This window comes from Triturus cristatus, chromosome 9 (assembly GCF_964204655.1).
Source record: "Triturus cristatus chromosome 9, aTriCri1.1, whole genome shotgun sequence".
NCBI lineage: Eukaryota > Metazoa > Chordata > Amphibia > Caudata > Salamandridae > Triturus > Triturus cristatus.
The window spans coordinates 177,602,932-177,625,069 of NC_140592.1; the positions used below are offsets into that span (position 1 = coordinate 177,602,932).

Genomic DNA, 22,138 nt, shown 5'->3' on the forward strand with positions numbered 1-22,138 from the left:
ACCTTTCATATTTGCCTGCTTGCATTTGTTTGAGGCAATACTGAAAATGGAAAGTTGTAACAGGCAGAGTAATAATTTTGCCATAAATGATCCATTCTGTAGCTGGTTTTTCTGCTACTGTAAATGGCAATTTTTCCAGTTTTCCAATGGTCAGCACTGTATACTTTGCTCCCTTTGTGCCAGTTTGATCTGTTTATCAGTGAGGTTGTATTCTGAAAACAGAGACGACGTGTTGATGAAACGCCAAGGCACATAGCCTGCACGCAAGGTTTGTAGCGTCCAGCCTAATAACAGAATAGAACGTAATTGAGACTGGCCTTTTCGCAGCAGTACCAAATCTTGTTCCACAATGTCTATAGCAGAGGATACAATGTTGCCCAGTGAATATATCCTGGATGAAAGAGTCGTTAACCCATTGTCGACCACAGCGAGAGATTTCTCTGAATTAATACGATCAATTTCTCGTATTCTTTCTGCGGCGCCTGCTTGGGTAACCTTCCATATTTCATTATAAGTGGCATAGATGCCGGCATATATGAATCATTTTTGACGCGGTTTTGTTGGACCTAGCAAGAAATCCCTAAGGTCTGCGCCTTTTTTAAGTAAAGATAAATGTTGTTTCACATCCTCTAGTGTAGATTTCTGTAGCCAATCAAGACATAATATTCCTACACTGTATGTTGTTACTATCCCTAGATGCTGTCTTTGAACATAACGTGGATCTGGCCTATTGATTTTAAAACCCTGTATTCTGTTCAGGAATCATTCTTGACAGATGTTTGTGTCTGTGGGCCAGAGCAACCATTTTTCCCATTCAGGATCTGATCTGTTGTTTTGTAAAATTGTATGTACGTCGACCTCCCCCTGTGTAGTGCTATTACTTGCAGGTGTAGGTATGGACGGTGTGTTTATGTCTTTGATCTTGGCGAATCCAAGGCAAGACGTTTGTTGGACCGTGTCATTCAAAAACATTATTTGCTGTGGGATGATGCAGGCTCTAAACAAAGCTTCTATCCCCTGCATTTGCCATCTTTTGTACCCCAGATAGATTTTGTGTCAATTGTGTGTTTCCAAAAGTCGAAATCCTGTCTAGACAGTTAGGCAATGAAGGCTGCAGAATAAATCTGTTTTATATTGGTTAACATATTTTTCGCTCCTGTTTTTTTCACATTCTTAAAGTAAAAGGTTTCCGGATTGGATGTATTGTGCCCTGAAAAATATGGAAACTTCATTGCAAACATTTTTGAGCTACCCCTTAGTGGTGTAGGACGATTTTACCATTGGTTATACATAAATACATTTCTAGGTGTTGCAGATTTATGCAAGAAATGATGACCATAGTGGTTATAACAATAAAGCTGTTCATAGTCTGTTGAACCCTCTAATAAATTCATGGTTAGAGAATGCAGCAGACCTTTCTAGATCAGACATCATGTTGTTAACAGTCTCAAAGTCCCAATCATCAGAATAGGTACTGGAGGTAATAAAATCATTTAATGAAATCTTAAATAAGTGTGGAATTTTCAAAAGTTCCGACGGGCCGAATATATCATAATCCGTTTTGTCCCAAAATATACCATCTTGTATAGGAACGGCTGTGATGTTCACTGCTGACAAGTCTCTTGCTTCACGATGGGATGATTTGTGTGGTTTGAAACGTAAGTTCACATTTTTACTTTATGTGTCCAAGTGACTATATCTTCCATTTATCAGCATGCTCAGAGTCATTACTAAAGCTAGCCAAAGCAGAAAGAAAGGTATTCCAGAAATAATCCATAGTCCAGTCCATGGTGAAACCAGAGAAGTCTTTTCCAGGAGATGAAAAAAGTCATGTGCTCGTTTTTTGAAAGTTCTTTTGGCTGGCATCGTTTCCGGTTTGCTTGGATCCTCAGAAAACGTATCAAAGTTAATGAAATAGCCAGAGGCAGTTCTGTCAATGGTTGAAATTGCATCAGGATTAGTTGAAATCGCTGGCACCAGTTGATCACGTGTTACGAGTTCCATAGCATTGTTGCTTAGTCCTTCATTTCTTACTGCTGACTCCTCGATGGTGATGAGTCTTTCAGTTTGAACCTCTTGAATGGTAGCTAGAGGAGTGCGTCTGCTACTTGGTTGGAGTCCACAAGACCTACTGCTTAGTATTGGGAACATAGTGTGGTTTGATGAGGTCGATTGACACAAATCTTTTCTCCTTTTTTCCAGCAAAGGGCCGGCAGAAGTACTGTTCTTGTTCCGTGGATGGCTAGGACAGGTACTGGTTGTCTGTAAGAAGGCCCAAATTCCTTCTTGTCCGTGATCTTCACTCTGACTAGATGCCCAAGCTTTAGGATCCAGATAGGCCTTGCTGGGACGGCTGGAATTTCCCCAGTGGTGGTTGGTTTCAGGAACACGTTGCTTTGTTTCGATCTTAGTTCATTTCAGTCCTGTAAAACAGCCAAACGATCTTTGATATCAAATGGTTTATTTTCCACCACTGTGCCTTTACATTTGAGATCTGGAACCCACATTCTTTTCCCAAATAGGACCTCATATGGCGTGACCCCCCCAGAGAACTTCTTGGTAAATTGTTTAATGAGCGTTGGACCCCATAAAGATGTTTGACCCACCCATCACCCGAACCCAATCCCCTATCTGTTATAGACTGCTTTATGTCCCAGTTTTTCCTTTCCACAATAGAATTTCCCTCAGGGTGAAACAGAGAGGAGTACCGTAATGCAACGCCCACACTGGCCATGGCTTCTTTGTAAGCTTGAGAGCTAAACGTAGTGCCCTGGTCAGAATGTAGCGTGCCAATTGCGTATGTGCCGATAAAGACTCGCAAATCTTTTATAACAGTTCGAGCATCAGCCGAGCGCTGAGGCCACATCCATAGGAACTTTGAACACGAATCCACTGCGACCATTTATAGTTACCATCTCTTTGCAAGGGACCGGAGTGATCCTGGTAAACACAAGCTAATGATTTATCTGAAATTAACAGGGGTGTCTGCGCAGGACGTTTCACTGTAGAGACTTTCATCTGTTGGCATATTTCACATTCTAAAACATAGTTTTTGGTCTGTTTCCTAATGCCAGGCCACCAATATCTCTGTTTTAATAACGATACTGTGGCAGAAACACCTGCATGGGCAGAGGCTATCCCTTCATGTGCTGCTAGGATTAGTCCTAATCTACGTTCCATGTTTGGAATTACCCTATCCCCCACTCCAGGAATTCGAGCAAATGGAACGTTGTTCGCATCAATTATATACGAGTGGAAATTTTTTAGGTAACGCTGCACCACTGCCTTTGCTTGAAGCATTGACAGCCAATAATATCTCACTGTCTATTCTAATTTTTGAACGAGTGATCGCAGCTACGGAAGCCATTTGCACAGCCCCCTTGGAGGCTTCGTCAGCCAATGAATTCCCTGCAACGTGAACGCCATCAGGTTGATGACTCAGCGTGTGTATCACGTGAGTGTTTTGTAGTCCGTCTCGCAACTGAACTACTTGTTCCCAAAGCATTTTATGCTTGATTGTGCCATCTTTTGCATCTTTGAAACCATTTTGAAGCCAATTCTTTTACTGTGTTCCATCATATAATGAATATTTCATTATATGATTGAACACAGTAAAAGAATCGCACACTATGAGTGTGGGGAATTTGTGATCCGTATTTTCAAGTGCCAATCTGAATGCTTGTAGTTCAGCTCGCTGAGCTGTGCAATCATCTAGAAATTGTGTTTTAGTGCCCATTGGTCGGAATTTACCATCGCGCATGCAACCTTTAACGATTGCGCATACTGTACTGTAAGCTTGCTTACTTTCCGTAGCGGGTTGTGCTGATCCATCAGTATAAATTACAAATTCGTACTGATCAAGAGGGAGAATCTCAATAGGCAGAGGACATTCATGATCATATTGCAGGAATGCTGGTGTTTTTAAATAAGGATCAAAAACATATTCAACATCCGTTGCAGCAAGAGAATTAATTCATTGTATCCATCTTGGATGTAAAGCTTTTGCATTTGGAATGCTCGCTTTTGTAACTGCCTCTAAGGCTGGTACCGGAGTCACGACAATAATGTGTTTCCCCTGAGCTAGAGCTCTTTCTTTTGCTACTGCGGTTTGAACTGCTGTCAGAATTTTTTCTGTCGAAGTGAAGCATATTTCCGCTTGTGTATGCAAATGTGATGTGTATGCAATTGGTACTTTTTCACCTTCATTAAAAGTTAAGTAGGTGAATCCGCATTGACCCGAAATTATTCAGACCACTAAATTGCATGTATTTACGCGTGTTTTTAAGTGATTTGTTGCTAACATATCAGCTTGAAGTGAATGCAGGATATCTGTGTGTTCCTGTGTCAAATTTTTGATTTTGAAATCAGGTTTGATTAATTCGTAGTGAGATTTAATCCTCTCTGCATAATTTAGAATGTAAGTTCTTCCAAAATTCAGGAAACCTAGAATCGACTGTAAGTTTTTCAGCATTTTTGGACTTTGGAGCGGCGAACACTTTTCTAAAAGGTTAGCTGCCAGGCTTTTGCCTTCATTTGAAAGCTCATATACTAGGAAAAGGACATTGAGATGGGAAATTCAGGATTTTTTTTCAATTGAATTTGTAGCCCTTAGAGGCGAAGCCCAGTATAATGGTATTTACCCTGTTCAAGTGCCTATCCAGGTCATCGTCTGTCATATAGATATCATCGACATATGACAATGCCTCTTCATCATAAATTTGTAGTAACTCTGTTACTCTTGCTGAGAATAACCCCGGGCTGTTCTTGAACCCTTGAGGGAGTCGACAAAAGTGATGCTGGGTCCCCATTATTGAGAAAGCTGTCAAGTACCTAATTTCAGGTGCTATGGTTTGACAAAAGAAACCATTTGAAACGTCTAACGTGGTTTTATATTTTTTACGCACTATGTTATTCACTAATGCTGTACTGTGTGCATTTTGTACTGCAAATGTCTTAGAACAAGTGTTCAGGTGTCTGTAATCCAAAACTAGACGATATGTATTGTCTGGTTTGGAGACAGGAAACAAAGGATTGTTCATTGATGAGGTGCATGTTTCAATCACCCCTTGGTATTCAAGTTGATCTAAGATCTCCCTGACCTGTTTTTTAGCTTCTTGCTTAATTGGGTACTGCCTTTGTGCAGTAGGTTGATTGTTTAACTGTATCTTGTGGTGAGGTGAGTCCTTATCCCATCCTACATGATTTTTGTATAATGCGGGGGCCTGGGCAACTGCCCATTTCCTGGCATATGTATATTTTAGGTGTATTGGAACATGGTTGGAGAAGGCTGGCATAATGATGTCTGTAATTCACATAACGTGATCTACCTACTTACCTGCAGCTGCGGCCTCCGATACATCGGGATGACCGCCCGCAAAATAAGAACTAGAGTCACAGAACACAGGAGCACAATCAGGTGCAAGAAGATCATAAGTAAACTGACCAGTCATTTCATCACCCAGGGACACACTCCCAATGACCTGACCTGGACCATCATCGAACAACTACCGGAACTGGCAGTGGATAATGAGAAGAAATTACTCAGCAAGGAGCAACGTTGGATATATCGCCTATCCACCCAAACCAATGGCCTCAACGACGCCATACCGTGGAATTCAGTCACACCCTAGACCTACACTAGTCACAATTACCTCGCCTGTGTACAGTGGTCAGTCCCCCGTGCCATAGTCTCTCTGTACATAGACATAGATCATGCTCCCCCTTGTGTGTACCACTAGGCTGCCATAATCATGGGCACATGCTTCAACCCCCCCTAATACTGCCATGTCAAACTTTAGCGCGCAGTGCCTAGCAGCGCATGCGCATTAAGCAGTGATTAACGGGCCGAACCACTCTGGGAGGCGGCGCGTCCCACAGGCATGTTTCCCCAATATTAGCGCATACATAGCCAACGCTGATCCCTTCGCGCCTGCGCAGATAAGACCACGCCACACCTAACACGGGTGTTGCCCCTTTCCCCGTACCAACGGCGGCATATTTTAATTGCTACATGTACCTTAATGCAATCGCGCTATCATACTGAGCATATGCAAAAGACTAGAGTACAAATCACCTGCATTATAATCACGCATTCATACTGAGCATGTGCGAGAAACTAGTGTGCAAATCATGAGCATGAGCAACAACATAGCAATCGCGCTGATATACTGAGCATGCACGAGAGACTAGTGTGCAAACCACGAGCATGAGGAGCAACAACACAAAGGGGTAGTCTCTCCACCCTTACTATTCCCACAGGTGCTCATCATTACCTTGTTAACCATAGTATAAAAAGCCCACACGCCGACAGGCTCATTCTACTGGAGGACGACGGCGGGACAACAGGTACAAGGCAGGCACTGACCAGAAAGACTGTGAGTATGACAAACCTGACAAGCCTCCAAACAACAAACTGGGTAAGCGCTTCTTTCCTCACAGGTCCCTAACCCCTACAGCCTATCTCTTTTTCTCCCATAGGGTCATCTCCTTACCGCTTCCCTCCAGGAAGCCTTGGCTAATAACCCAAAGCGTAAGAACAATTTTCTTGCGCCCTGCCACACTAAGTCAACTCCTTTCAGTGTGATTTCCGTGTTTTAGCCACACCACGCTCCTAATTAGTCGCGTATTTTCACTCTGATGGCACCACCAGTACCATCACACCTAGCCGACTATAGTCCTCTCACCTTGCACTATAGATCCGGCCACCTAAGCATTGTTGACCATATGTCTGCATGAGAAGGGAATCCCCCTCTCACATATAGAAAAACACCTTAGTGAGTGTATCACATAGTCTGTACCACAACACTAAGTCTGTTTTATTTCACCACACCTTTTTTAAAAAAACGGTCCTGAGGAAAGCCAGAATACTCTAAGGCACTGGCTGAAACATGTCGACCATCTGAAGGACGCAGGGGGCAGTAACTCGCCACCCTCACGCGTCCTGTAGCCTTACTTTTAACCGCTGGTGACGGCCCAGTTATTAAAATTTAATTTACCCTCGGGTACTGGGACCACCACCAAGCCGTTTTAAATCACAACTCACCCAACCTCACTGCACTCTCAGCAATATACCAGCTCCGCTGGAATCAGGCGTCGTAGCACACCCAGGACATACTAGGTGTCACTGGGTGGGCCCGATGATGAAGCATGCCACCAACTAAGTTGGTGGGTGAGGGCTTCATGAATACACCAACAAGGTGCCCGTGACAGAACTAATTTGAGTACTGTAACACTTTGGTCAACTTAAGCTAGTCCTCTTTGTTTAATCACATAATGATGTCTTCGCCATGTGGGCACTCCCTGACAAATTCTGGTGGCCAGTCCTGTTCTGCTAGAAGTATATCATAACCCCTTGAAAGTTTCTCCCAAAAGAGTGCTCTCTCTTTTCTTGGTATGTCTCCCTCCATACGGATTGTTATTTCATATAACCTTTGTGGAGTACTAACCCTAGTGTCTACAGTCTCAACTGTGATGTACTCATTCAAGTCCACTATCTCCAGAAGTTCCTTCAGGTTCTGGCGAGCTATTGTTACTTCTGCTGCACTGTCCAGCATTGTCTGAGCCCATTCTCCGTTCTTGAGTTGTGTTCTCAGAATTCTCGGCATGTCTGATCTTCAGACCTGCTTCCTTCTTCTTAGTGAATTGAGGTTTTGGTTTGTTTTTCTGAACGTGTTGTTCGTCTTTTGACTTTACTCGTTCCTCCTTGTGATCTGGCCGTCCTCTTCTTTCGGATGTCTGTGACGATAACTGAAAAGTACGAAAGGAACGTGTATCAGTATCTTGATACCTGTCAGGTTTTCTCAAATTATCCCTATTCCTGAAGTTATACCTCCTTTCAGAGGGCTCCTTTTGAGGAGACCTACCTCGGGATTGAGAACGTTACTCTTTTGAATGTTGTTTGTTATTTTCCCACTTCTTTTTAGAAGATGTAGGATTGTGTTTAATAGAGTCCATCTCAGGAACTTCAGACAGTTGTGGCTTAACTGGTTTCCCACCCAAACTATCTCTGCCTAATTCTTCATAGGATTTTTCTATTATTCTGGGTAGTTCTTGTTGATGTTCTGTTACCACAAATTCCCTTAAGCGTTGGCGGGTCGCCACTGATGCTGCCTCCCCTTTAATATTAGATAATATTCATTTTGAATTTGTTTCAGGACATCGGGTATTACCGCAATAGACGGAACGCCATGTCTTTTAGTATAGATGGCAGCAAAGACTTTGCCCCAAGTGGTGCAGTCTTCCAGATGTGGTGTGATCCCCATTGATAAACAGATTGTTAGGATTCTGTGTTTCTCATAAGGGCTAGTATTAGGAAATACTGATTTGAGTAATTGTTTTAGCTCCCCAGAATGGAATTTGTTAACGTTTTGTGGGCATTTTACCCATGACTGCGTGTAAAGTCTGTGGAGTAATTTGTAGTGTATTTCCCTGGTGAGGGGTTTGATTTGGAATGATTAATGGTGGTTGGACTGTGAAAGTCCGCATGACATATTGGACTAACTTGAGTGAGTAATTGATCATCTGACATCTCTTTGATGTCAGGATGAGTTGTCTAGCCGGTTAAAATCGGCCATGTTGCTCCTGGTCTACATAGTGGACCGAGGCTGGTAATGTGATTGTAATGTTTTAGGGCGCCTTTAAACCAGAGAATATGTTCCTGGTATGTGAGTGGAATTTCAACATCCTCGAAGGGAATATATTCCTCAGGTGGTTCATCTTCTTTATAGAAGTGAAACACTTTTGTTACTGGATTTGATTCTGGGAATACTATCCATGAATAGAATACCTCTGTCTGAAAAGATTCATGTGCCTCTATCACGGAAACTGCTCTACCACCTCTTGGTGTTAGGCCATGTTTTATAAGTTTTAGAGTGATTGCTTTCCTTAAATTTGGATGGATGTTTATAACACCCACACCGGTTTCATTTAAACCTGTAAGATTAAAAGTTGTAAGGACTTGGTCAGACGTAGCTTCACCGGTCACGGTATTATTATACCCGTTTTGGGAAATTGTTTTTGAAAAATGTGGAACAACTTTCAAGGAAACAAAGATAAGGTGCACAATATTTTAGAACACTGTATCCTTCAACGTTGAACAAACCAAACAGCTAATACATAGGATTTTCGTCCTACTCAGCTATGGCGGATATTAACCCTAACCACTCCAGACGTCTTATGGAGTACTATGAGTAGGGGTCTCTGAGAAAAGCATGACTGAGTTACTTCAGTATCTAGCGTTAAATGAGTGCCTTACCAAACACGTTGGGCACCATTTAGTGTAGTTCTTATTTTCCTTATAGGATCTGCGCATTGAAATAATATACATTATAGTTGTGGCATAGGACTGAGGTCAGTATGCCTCTATTGAGTACATTAAACTTAATTACTTTGTGTGCCAGCTAACTCAGCGGCCACTAGAAACTCCTTGATTAAACAAGAACGGAGTAGTTTCTGGCAACCGCATATACATGACAACTTTGTTTCCCTGTCTCAGAATCGTGGAAACAACAGTTAACAGTTTCACTCAGTCAATCGTGCATGCTTAGTTTCTTCAGAGTTACACAGAAATAGATAGACGGGCGTTTCAATATGAACTGATACAATCGCAAGACAGTATGCAAGATATAATACGTACAGCGTAAGCAGTAAGAAGAAATAATACTGCAACAGCATTGTCTTCTAGCTATGACATATATTCATATACACATACATAAATAACATAGGCTAAAAAGTGAATACTCGTTTTATGCTTCTAAATAGTTCTACCCCAGTGTACCTAACCTAAGTGTAGTACACGGTAAGAAGTAGGAGCCGCATTCTATAGTATGGTAAGCTACAGGTTTGCATATGCCAAGAGTCCCTCTAGGTTCTAGTCAGCTCCATACCTTAGAATGAGAGAGGTGGGAATCTCTTTCCGGGTCTCAAACTCTAACACCCCGTGAATGGAGTCAGAACACTGGATGCTGGATTCTCTGCAAGCAAGGATGACAGCGTCTTGTCAGTGCGTCAGGTGGGGACTCGAATTCTTCCGAACTTGCCGTGGCGAGCCGTATCGATCTGTGCAGCCGAGCCGTGGTTTGCCATGGTAAGGGAAAATATATTTATACCTGGAAGGTGATTAGGAATGTTAGCATTGACGTAAAGTCTGGCAGAGGAAGACGTCATGAATGAACCCCTAAGGAACAGTAGTTCATGCATAATAGATGAGTTCTTGAAGAAATCAATAATCATAGCTAGGGAAAGTCCCAATGGCTTAAGGGTCTGGTTTCTAAGAACTCGTTGTGACGTGGGGATGGACGGATGTAGATGACCATGCCTGTATTTAGATAGCATGGCTAATGCCTAAATAGGGACTGGGATTCTATGCTTGGACATGATTTAGGAAAACCTATGTACGGACATCTAAATAGAAACACAACAAGCTGTTTGACCAGGAAGGTAATTACAGGGCTGAACCATTTTTACCAGTGATTTATGAGTACACTGCACACTCTACACCATCAGCTACTGTCTTTAACCTTGTGAAAGGTTCCCGAAAATAAACTTTAGTGACTTAAGGATACTTTTAGGCAATTGTATATTCACATCCCTCTATAAAAACACATTAAGAATTCCCTTGAACATCAAGGTTGAGTCCACCCAAAAACAGACTGTACTTGGGTGAGGGCTCAATGATAAAGCATGCCACTGATAATGCTAGAGGGTGAGATACCTTTTAAAATGTTGATAGGGACCTCTTTGGTACGCAATAATGAGAAACCAAAAAAGGATGTAGAGCTGAAGTGAGGTCACTCTTTGATGATGTAATATATAAACTACTGCAGAGCAGAGTGCAGGAGGAAAGCTGTCTAGCCTCACACAAATATACAACAACCCCTTGCAAGGACTAGCAATGCAAACATCTTTGTTTTTATACATTTTTTGTCATTTTTAGATATATGTGCTATAGAAGTAAGCACTTTACCAAAAAAAAATAAGTGTCCTTCTCCACATTTCAATCTGTGGATAGGTACAAAGGCCACCGGTAGCAGCAACAGTGGTAAAGAACAGGTTGTTAAGCTTTTGGACACATTGAAAGCAAAGAATTGCTCAAAATCCCGCAACTTCAAGTAATGTGGCTTGGATGCAAATAACTTTCAAGTGCTCAGAATGGGCCCTATATAGATTGTATTGGCAGCATAAGAGAGCCACAACTATGGTGCAGTGAGCCCACCACACCTGGACTCCTCTACCACTTCCCTTTCTCCACTAGCGATAGATACACCCAATTGTCCAAATGCTGAATTAAAAACAAAATGGGAGAATTTCTCAGGTTGTTCATAGAGCAAAGGCAGCAAGGGTGGAACAAACATGACAGCCCTATAATGACCTAACTACAAGGAATAGAGCCTTTTGGAAATCCCAGGGTAAAAGAGGGCTCATTCTCTGGAATAGAAACTGCCACAACAGGTATAATCTGAAGATTCGTGCATTATCCAGGAAGTGGAGACCCTGTATAGGATGCACCCTCCACTGAACCTTAGGCCAAATATGCAGCAGACTCCGAGCCATGACTAAAACCAGAGAAGAGACTTCCACATGGATTGCAGCAGAATGGAAAATCCTGTACAAAAGTAAATCATTCATGCTGGCAGGGCATGGTGCAAACAAAAACTATTGCTACAGACAGCAGAAGATGACCAGCCTGAAGAAAGTACTCACTTGTGACAAAGGTGAAGGTGCAGAGTCTCTGGAGGACCTGCAGTCCCTCCTGGTTAGGTCATTGTCTTTGGATCAACAAAGAAAAAAAGAGGATGTGCCTTTAAGGCATTGAGGTTTAGGGGTAATAAAAGTGTGTCCAAACTTATAGAAAGAAAAAAAGTGCGTCTTTCACAAGTTGAAGAAAGGGAATCAGCTTTCTTCTCGATTAAAAGGGTATCTATCTCATGGTGAACATTCACTTCATGCATGTACGGATTATGAGTAGGAAGACGAATGATTAAGTAATAGCAGCAAATTATAAAATAGTCAGAAACTTCTAACCGAGGGTCAGGCCTATAGAGATTGCTTTTCGGAGAAACACCCAACAAAAAAGAAGGAAACAGGAAATATCTTGTTCAGTTGCTTTAATAGAATGCAGTGCACCAGATTGGCTACTCTATACTTGATTATCATTCAGCAGTTACATCCTGTGTGGCAAAACAACATTTGCATACTTTTGTGTACAGCAATCAGAAGCATACAAATGATTTCCTTGCTGTCTCCAGACGTCCTTAGATTATACATGTCGATAGGTTTTTAAAACATTTGTGCTTCGCTGACCACATCTTATGCACTAAAGTTGAGAAGATGGTTACTGATTTCATGTAAGTGAAACAGGATGTTCTCTACTGCAGAGAGTCACTGAATGAAACAGACTACATGGATGCTAAAATGAAATTCATCCTGCCTAACAGTTAAATATTTGTTCTTTGAGTAAACTTACATACACAAAAGGCACGCAGAGTTATTGTAGACAAAACACTAAGGAGCACATGTATCAAGGTGTTTTGAAATCGCAAACAGTGCGATTCACAAAAATCATCCATTTGCGATCGCAAAATGGCTTTTTGCAATGCATGAAAGTTTTTGAGATTCGCAATTTAGGTCATCACAATTTCTTGCGATTGCCTAAATACAGAATAGAAATAGAGAATCACAATTTGCCATTCCCTAATGCATATGCAAGAAGCCTTCCCTAAATGCAAACTGTGCAGTTAGGAAATGCTAATTAGCATCAACTTCAAGTTGATGCTAATATGTGTATACTTTGAAAAATGCACAAAACTGCATTTTTCAACGTGCCATGTGGCGCACATATGCCCCTAGGGTATGTGTTTGCCTTACATGTGCATCTGTTTTTTGTTAGGTGTGCCTCAGGGGGTCCTTAGTGCCCCGGGCTCCCTTGCCTTTGCATCACCTAAATTGCGATTACCATTATGTAATCGCAATTTAGGCAATGCAAGACTATTCTCACCTATGGGCCAAGGCCCATAGGAAAAAATAAAGTCGCAATAGCAAATAGCGATTCCCTAATTGTGTTTGCGATTCTTAAGGAATAGCAATTAAAGAATCGCTATTTGCGCTCTGTTTTGTTGCATTGCATTTCGCAATTACCAAATAGCGATTTCTAAAAAAAATCGCTATTTGGTAATCCTAAAATAAAACTTTGATTCATGTGCCCCAAAATAGTTTATAATACAAAACAGCCGCAAACAACGTAAACTATGTTGTACAACAATGCACCCTGTGTAGCCCGTAAAAAAATTAATTAACATTCTTCCTGAAGTGCAAACTGCTCTGCCAGAAGCAAAACAGCGAAGTACAAGACCGGAAATGTACATTTATTTCATGCTGATACTATTTCTCAAACACATGTCTAACTAAAAGGTCTCCTGATGCACTAGAACTGTAATGTGAAGAAGAACACAAGGAAGTATCCAGATAATATGCACTTTGCTACAATATCGGACCTGACCAAAGATGGAAGATGGGAACAACGGGGTCAGAAGAGGTTTCTGCACTTGAGGCGGTTGTTTTAATTTCAGACATTTTCAGGAATCGAGTTCCACTCTTTGGCCCTCTGAACTTGCACAGATATGACGTCATCCTTTTCCAAGCCCCAGAACCTGCCCGGCTGGCATTTTAGAAAATACATTTTCAAACCTTTAGCTCCGTGTTGTAGAAACCTGTGTTGGCCACAGAGAGGAGGGGTGCTCTTCTGAACTGGCAACTAAACAAAGCAGGAGTGTTTCTGCTGTGTCAGCCATGTTTTGTGAAAGTCAATAGCTGTGAAGGACTATGGTGACGCTCTGTCGCTATTTTATGCTTTGCACAGTGTTACATTAATCTGCACTGAGATAATTAACATATAAAGTGCAATTTTCGCAGCTTAAGTGGCCCAAAGTCAAATTAGACATCATTTTAAATGCTTTATGCTAACATGAAGAATTCTTTTGGCTGTTGTGCACTTTTCTCTCGTTTCAGGAGCCAAGCTGTAACTGCTAAATTCTAATTAAATATATTCTCATGTTTACATTTCTGAGTGAATGTTTACATGAGTGTGTTTCATGGAGAGCTGAATAATGACTCACGACATCTGTGCTGAGATTGCTCCGACTGCAATATATCATCTTGCTATGAGATATCTTCTGAAGCTCGTGCAGCAGAGCTTTCTACTGTGGGATGGCTTGGAAGACGATTGATGCAGCATTTTCTGGGTCAACTTGCGTACCATTGGTCCTCCAACAGACCTTTCTATCCAACTGAGAGGTGATGGGAGTTAGCATTAAGATCCAGCAAATTGAATTGACAGCGCAACCCATTTGGTTACACAATGAGGACCAGGAATCGGTAGCTTGGGTTAAGAAGAATTATTACAAATTCAAAATTAAGTTCAGAAAAACAACTCTGAACACCATGCTATAAAGATACAGAATAACAACTGGGAAACCCAACCTCTTAAAGAAGTTTAGGCGTACCAGAATGAAACATACATGGAATTCTGTCACTGCTATACAGACAATTAATAAAAGTAATTAAAACTCAGAGCAAAGTCTCAAGTATTTTTGTCTGCACAGTTAAAGCTAGAGTCTCTGAAATCAAAGTCCAAACAAAGAGGATGGCTTTTTAACCTAAAGAGTCTAAAAAATCAGGGAAGTCCATAAAGGAATCGAAGTCAAGCAGTGGAAAATAACGTTTAGAAGGGTTCAGCATCACAGAAGTTTGGTCAAGTGTCTTCTAGGGGTCAGAAATTGTTAGCCTGAACCACACTCAGGAAGGGATCAGACAAAAATTGAGTTCTTAACCTCATAAGGTTCAAGGGAAAATTCTTTAAGCCTTCGGGTTCCACAAAGAAGGGGTCTGGAAGGCTCAGTGAGAGAAAACGGACTGACTCCTAAGAGTGCTAAAAGGAAATCTGAATCTCTATCAGGGTGAACACTATGTTATAATACACAAAGTCCACTAGTAACACCCTCTTTGTACTAATCATCAGGGTTGTTTTCTTGGTCCATTTTTAGGCTTGCAGACTGTAACAACAGAGGAAGATCCTACACTGGAGATGGACATGACATCAGCTTCTCACATATACACTAGATTGCAACATTAACTAAATAAACCTTTCAGTTGATGCTTTGGTTCCCCATGTTCATTTGTCAAGATCTTCTTCTCAGGCTCTTTCCCCCATCTCTAGTACAATAATGTACTGTAATCTAATATAATATTTAAAATAATTAGGAACACTAGGAGATCTCTTAAGGTATGAAACTCTTGAGGATAAAAAAAGGAAACTATACTTTCAGTAATAATCTTGAGATTTCACTAGTAAAATGTCAGTGTTCTATTTCTCACTTGCAGATATGGACTTCGGCACAATTTAAACTGTTTTGAAAAATGCGATGGCCAGACTGTGTTACACACTGATCACTGCTAGCAATTTACAAACCCTATGTTGATAGCCTAACTTTTAAGCAGAATCAAAAATATTTGTCATTTTCTTTGAAACACAGTACTAGGAATTTGTTTAACATGCTCAGACTGGGCATTTTACATTTAAACACTTTTAAAAAGCATTGATTTCTTAGAGGAGCTATGACGGGAGCGTGTAAACTCTCTAAGGTTTGGATTCAAGATATTGAGCATGCATTTTTTGTCTGCCCTTGTAAGACAGCGACAGAAGCTAAGAATCGTTTTTTAAAACCTTTGTGTTTTAGATATAATGTACTTAAAACCAATGATTGGATTGCCTTAGCGAAGTAACCTTTCGATGAATTTGTGTATTACAATCTGTATGTTTTTAACTCTTTTTTACCTATGTATTAATTGTGCGTATTATGATATCCCCAACGAATTTGTGTGTAACAATCTGTATATGTTTTTAAAATCTTTTAATCTATGTATTAACTGTCCGTCTGTAATTTGACCCTCACATCGCACATGTACTGTTTTGATTATTTAAAAACTGAACATATTGTTGATCTGTTTTGAGATCTATATCAATAAACAAACAACTGAATTGTAGTACAGTAATGTATCTATTCTACAACTAACAATGCATGTGAGTACCTGCAAGACATGTTAAGTTAGCAGAAAATCAATCAATCAAGCATTTGAGACTAGCATTTATGCAGCATGGTGAAATACAGTCCTGCATTGGACAATTAAATATAAACTAGATAGTGCACATTTAATATGTGTGTGCACATTTAAACACAGATTAAAATACATTTTTAATGCATTAAGTTTCCCATTAAATATAACATTCGGTAGGTCATTAAAAATTATCAAGTCAAGTGTAAATATGGCTAATAACAACATTTAAATGCATATATGTGTAACGTTTTTTTGTGTGTTGTATATAGCGCAAACTCGACCATAAGGTATCAGAGCGCTTTACATGAGCACCAGTTGCATTACAGATGGACACATTCATTTTGTTAGGCATGGGGAGATTAAGTGATTTGCCCAGAATCACAGGATGTTGAGCATCCCTGCAGAGAATTGAACCCGGTTCCCCAGCTTCGAGGTTGACCAATCTAGTTGTTAGGCAACATCCTCTCCGCATTACATAAAATTTATAATTTTAATTAAAATCACATTGTACATAGGTAACAATGGTTTCTATTTAGTTTTCAAGTCAATACATGTTATTCCTATATTAGAGCACACATTTATTAAAGTGGAATTTCATCTCTTAATGAGCACATTACCTACTATATGAGGATGGTTTTAAATACTTAATACTTTGATTAATAAGACAATCAGTTATGATAAAACACTGTGAGCCTAATTACCATGTTGGTCTGAAAGCCTCCGATCGTCAATGTAGGTTCAAACTCTGACTGCCGAATTACAATGAAGGCAGTCGGAGTTTAAACCGCCTGGGGAATACAACTCGGCCCGTCGGAAAGGCCTGTAATCCCTTAAGGATAGCGTTTCCGCTGTCGGGATTATGATGGCACTTTTTGACAGCAGTTCCTGTTGACCTTTCTAGCATGGAACTGCTGTTGGAAAGTGTCTTTGGGGGCCCTCCACTTGTGGCCTTAGGGGCACCTTCGCATCCCTGCATCATCCACGTGGTGCAGGGATATTTAAAAACTTCAATTTGTCAAAGGGAGCTTCGGCTGCTGGAGGTTTCAGCCTGCCACACAAGTTCCCGTTAAAAAATGGAAGTTTGCGACCGCACCATGTGCTGTCGCATCCTAATTGCAGCATCGGAACTGCCAATCTGAGGTTGGTCGGTTTCCCATCCGCAGCTCCGATCGACATCATAATCAGGGCCATAATGTGAGAAAATTCTCTAGTCCTAAAGTGAATACACTCTTTAATATGATGTCAGTGCACACTTTACATTAGTTTGTTAAGCCATACAAGAAACATGTGCTAAGTGCACAAAAGATGTCACCTATCTGTGAAGTATCTGTGACGTATTTGTGATGTATAAAGGGTGGACAAACTTGTGCGGAAACAAGATCAACATCAAGATACTGTGTAAGGATTATTCCAATTGGTTTACCCTCCCTGGGAATTGTAGGGAGTTTTACTTACCGACAAAAATTGTGTTTTCAATTGTGCCTTGCTACGCTTGTTAGATTCAAATGCCCTTTTCGATCTTTTCAAAGAGACTATCTCTCTGTTCCTGCTCAAAGAGTTAGACACCTGAGAAAATCCATTCTCACTTTCCTGACTAAATCTTTATTTGATTCTGCCTTTTAGAGGCTTTATTTGCCGGAGTCGCCTGTCTGTCTTCTCTCACAATTTTGCCAATTTCCTTTAGCTTAGCATATATAGGATTCTTCCTTTCTTGGGAAACTAAATCTGCTCAATTTTGCTCCATGACGACTCTTAGCATTTTGTTTTTATTTGCTACTTTTGAATCAATCTGAGTTACATTATGGACATATTCATGTACTGACCATATAATGAATTTAATGACTTTTTTCAATTTCAGTTTATAAGTTTGCAAATCTGCTAATAAACCTTAATGGTTTTCAGATTTGCCCTACTCTGCCATCATTGTGAAGTCAATTGTGCTTCACTGTAATTGATCAATTGTTGCTTTGTGGAAGTCATGCCTCAGTCTGGAACTAAATGTCCATCAGCTCTAGTGCAGCTGTACTTGAGATTGCCTCAACGTTCTGCATAGTGGAAATCTGCTGCATCAACTATGAGAACAATGTAACCAGCGTTGGCAAATCAACATTCATGTAGGAGAAAAACTCATACAGTCTTTTGGGACAGTGAGGTAGAAAAGAAAGGATGTGGTGTAAAATCATGAGTTGAAAGAAGTAGCTCTAAGAGACAGCTGGTATTTAAAAGGGTAGAAGAAGTCTGAAACCTCAAAAATCCTCAATTTTTGCGCATGGATGCACAGGTACGAGGCTTCGAGTGGGCCCCGGGTCTGTCTGATAGGATCGCGCTTTACGCGGATGGTGTCCTCTTCTTTCTTACAGCAGTTAACAGGATGGGGCCACGGCTTCTGCGTATCATGCAGAGCTTTGGGGAGACGTCGGGTCTGTATATGAATCCCCGCAAATTCACACTGTGGGCTCATGGGGATCGGATGAGAATGGGCACATGGGTGTCCTCGGTCCAGTTGGCTGAAAGAGACCTGAAATATCTGGGGGTATTTCTCTCGGATGTACCAGCAATCGCCTGGGAGCGAAACCTGGCCCCGGTGTGGGAGCGGGTTCGTGCAGACCTTAAGTCCTGGTCCCGTATGCCCCTGACATTGTTCGGTAGATCGGCAATATTCAAGATGGTGGCGCTTCCCCAGGTCCTCTACCAGCTACAGAATCATCCGTACCCGATCCCGTCTAGATGGTTCCGGCTGGTGAATTCTGTGCTTGGGCAATTCTTGTGGGAAGGGGGAAAGGTGCGCGTAGCACTGCGTACATGCTTCCTGTCCACCTATTGTGGAGGTCTCGCGTCCTCGGATATTCTCTCATACTACCAGGCCTCGCACTTGCTGGTCCTTAATGAGTGGTGGTACAGTGATAGGGGAGCCCCAGCGTATGCGCTAGAGCAACAACTCATGGGATGCCACTCACTACACACACTTTTGTACTCGGCGCAGCTGTGGGGTACGTTACCATCGGCCACGCAGGTGGTGTTTTTGATTTGGAGGCGTATGGGTTGGTGGAATACCCTGACTCGGGAGACCCCTCTGTGGAATATTGGGCGCCTGCCCCCATTGGCAGCCCTGCAGGGATTTCGGGGATGGGACGACATTGGTCTCTCAACCCTGGGAGATGTCCTGAGGGGCACGATGCTCAAGCCATTCCGGGACCTCCGGAAGGAATTTCTTATGCCACAGTCACAATTTTATCTATACCTCCAGTTTCACCATGCTCTGTCCCCCAGTCTGCAGGGTTTTGAGTCTCTCCCTGAATTTAGTCCACTGGAAGCAAAAGTTTTTATGGGGGACTTACAAGAAAAGAAGATTTCCAGAATCTATCAATCCCTAGTCACTCACTGCTCCCCCACACTTCAAAAGCTGTGGTGGGACTGGGAGGAGGATGTGGGCAGTCTGGAGGAGGAGGACTGAAGGGAGGCCTTAGCAGCCCCGCGGGGTGCTGCCATAGCGATGCGACTCCGCCTGGTCCAGTTCAAATATCTCCACAGGGTCTACTTTACTAGGGCACGGTTGTGGCGGGCAGGGCTGATCGCTTCGCCAGAGTGTCTTCGCTGTGGTCGGGAGGAGGGCACGTTCATACACACAATCTGGTGGTGTACATCCTTGGATCCAAGGGGGGTCTTTGCAAGTCTTTCCGAGGTCCTGGGATGGGAGCTCCATCGTGGACCGCAGTTGGCCCTGCTCCATATCATGGAGGGGATAGGTGGCGACGTCTACAAACGGCATCTCATGCTATTAGGCTTCACACTGGCGAAGCGAGACATTGCTAAAGCATGGAAGGCGGCGCGGGCCCCCTCGGTGGCTGCATAGAAGAATGGTTTGGATTTTTGCATGGGGTTGGAGCAACCTATCTTTGTAGCCAGGGGATGCCCGCGCAAGCATTATAAAAAATGGAAACGACGGGCAGACTATCGGGCCTGTGGTTGGAGGCGCCAGTGGTAGCTGAGACTCATTTATTGGGCTAGTTTCTTGGTCTGTAAAGACGGAGGGGAGGAGGGGTGCCGGGGGGTGCATGTTATCAAGCTAGGATGTTTTGATTTCACATCTAGGCTGTGGACAAGACTATGCGGACTTAGTGCGATCTTAGGGGGGTGGGGCGAGGTAGGGTGGGAATTGGGGGGGTTTCTAAATCATTTAATGTGTCTTTGTTATGCATTTTGTTTTATTTTATCAACAAAAGTCGATTGCTTTCATGGTTATATATGGTCTGATTCGGCAGACGTCTCTGGTGTGCAGAGCCCTGCGTTGTATATGCAATTTGACGAATAAAATATGTTTAAAAAAAAAATCCTCACTTTTCTTACAATCAGTCCAATTCCGGACAGGTTTTTGTAGATGGTGGAGTTAGCAAGATTACTGATTTTGTTGTTTCAGGTTCAAAATGTTGGCTGATGTCTTGTAACCTGGGGCCATATGTATGAAAGCAAAAATTAGTCGCAAACGCTGCAAATCGCAAAAAGCAGCGTTTGCGACAGATTTTTCGCAATTCCACATGTATGACACACATCGTTAGAGAAAACTAAGACATCGCTAAATTAGCGATTTCTTAGGCTGCGAAACAAGAAATTTTGCGATTTTCCTTGCGATTTCTTAAATTGCGATTTCTCAACCTAGCGAAATTCGCTAAAAGGATATCGCAAAATAAGAATTCGCTGACACATGTATGAAAAAATCGCAAATTGCGAATCCACGAATTTCGCTAATTAAGAAATCGCTATTACCACCAATTGCATGCAGGTGGTAAACTGGTGCAAGGTACTTAAACCACCCCACAATGCAACAGACCCACCCACAATGGCAGCAATGTTCGTGAAAGCCAGGAAGCTGCGTATTCGGGCTCTTGCACAGAGGAGAATGAGACAGGAACGTATATTCAGGCTGCGCATCACTCTGTTCCAGCACACTGAAGAGGACATCTATGACAAGTACAGGCTGCACCCACAGACCATAATGGACCTGTTTGAGGAGCTGAAACCCTACTTGGAACACCCTACACGCAGGACACAAACAATTCCCACACATGTGCAGGTCCTGTGCTCCCTGCACCTCCTGGCATCAGGGAGTTTCCAACGGGTAATAGCGGAGGTTGGTGGGGTGTCACAGAGTGCACTTTCGTGCTTTCTCCATGCTTTTCTAGATGCAATGCTACAGAGGCTATCACATCACATATACTTCCCCACCACCCAACAGGCATTACAGCAAACCAAACTGGACTTCTACCAGATTGCACGTTTCCCCCACGTCATTGGCTGCATCGATGGGACCCATGTGCCCATCACACCCCCATCAGCAACTGAATATGTCTACAGAAATCGGAAATGCTACCATTCCCTCAATATACAGATTGTGTGCAACGCAAAGTATATCATCACAGACATCGTACCCAAATACCCCGGCCGTACACATGACTCTGTCATCTTCAGACACAGTGGAATACACAGACGTCGGAGTGCTGGAGAGTTTGGGGAGAGGTACCTGCTAGGTAAATTCATGGCACACATCAATACATCCACTACATCACTTGAGGGGGGGGGGGCATTGACTTACCTATTGTGTTTGTCAATGCAGGTGACAGTGCCTATGCAGTGCGCGACTTCATCCTGACCCCATATCTGGATCCTGCAAATGCAAGTGAGAGGAGCTACAACAGGGCACACAGATCTACATGCTGCATCATTGAGCGTACCTTTGGAATCCTGAAGAGCCGCTTCAGGTGCCTGCATAAAAGTGGAGGCGCACTGCAATACAGCCCTGAGACCTGCTGTAAAATCGTGGCAAGCTGTGCAATGCTACATAACATGGCAATGAGGAAAGGCACCACAATTGATGTGACCGATACAGACACATCGGATGACGAGCGCCCTGCTCCCCTTGCCAGACCTGCATCAGGAGTTGGGGCAGCTGCTGGACGCCAGAGACGGACAGAGATCACACAAAACTACTTCTAGGTGAGTAATGATGAAATGAGACAACAAAGCTTGATGA

At 42.4% G+C, this 22,138-nt stretch overlaps 1 long non-coding RNA gene across 1 annotated transcript in view; it reads right to left on the reverse strand.

Annotated features, from left to right (window-relative positions):
• Positions 1-9,884: 9,884 nt before the first annotated feature.
• Positions 9,885-22,138, reverse strand: part of LOC146797594 (uncharacterized) — a 246,294-nt gene continuing 234,040 nt past the window's right edge. Inside the window, exon 8 of the long non-coding RNA XR_014969014.1 lies at positions 9,885-10,106. This is a non-coding gene — a long non-coding RNA (uncharacterized LOC146797594). The remainder of the gene's footprint in view (positions 10,107-22,138) is intronic.